The sequence below is a fragment of the Rhincodon typus genome, chromosome 47 (genome assembly GCF_021869965.1).
Source record: "Rhincodon typus isolate 14 chromosome 47, sRhiTyp1.1, whole genome shotgun sequence".
Taxonomy (NCBI): Eukaryota; Metazoa; Chordata; class Chondrichthyes; order Orectolobiformes; family Rhincodontidae; genus Rhincodon; species Rhincodon typus.
The window spans coordinates 7732141-7732702 of NC_063378.1; the positions used below are offsets into that span (position 1 = coordinate 7732141).

At 62.8% G+C, this 562-nt stretch overlaps 1 protein-coding gene across 2 annotated transcripts in view; it reads right to left on the reverse strand.

The window, feature by feature from the left end:
* Positions 1-320, reverse strand: part of mrpl17 (mitochondrial ribosomal protein L17) — a 9625-nt gene extending 9305 nt beyond the window's left edge. The window contains exon 1 of one of the 2 annotated variants that reach the window (XM_020524148.2): positions 58-320. The gene's annotated coding sequence lies outside the window, so the exon portion shown is untranslated. The remainder of the gene's footprint in view (positions 1-57) is intronic. The other variant, XM_048620524.1, reaches the window with a different exon arrangement.
* Between the last annotated feature and the right edge of the window lie 242 nt (positions 321-562).

Genomic DNA, 562 nt, shown 5'->3' on the forward strand with positions numbered 1-562 from the left:
GGGAAGGGGGGGTGGGGGAGATATTGGGGAGGCCCGGTGTAAGGCCTCACTCCTCACCCTGTGTCTGAGCTCGGATTGATTTATAAACAAATATAAATATCGTTCTGTCTCTGTTCCCGCGCAGGGCGATGCTGAAGTTCACTTCAACACCTTTTCCCGATTTTAAAACCAGTCCCCGCTCCCCCGCGTTACTGCCACCGCCATCTTGTCCCCGACTCCGGGCGGAACCGAGCCCGACACAAAGGTTCCGGCCCGGGAGCTGCTCTCAGCAGGCACCGCCCTGACCCCGCCCCCACACGCCAACAGACCACGCCCTCACCCCAAGTCCCCGCCCTTCCCCAAACCCCGCCCACTCACCGACACCGCCCACTCACACCTACCCCGCCCTCAACTCTGACCACGCCCACTCACATATAGACCGCGCCCACGCCCATAGACCCCGCCCGCTCCCCTAACCCCGCCTACCCGCGCACAGACCACGCCCATTCCCTAAAGTCACCGCCCACTCTTTAATCACCCCTTCAGACTCCGCCCCCAAGCCACTCCAACCACACCCCTCCCC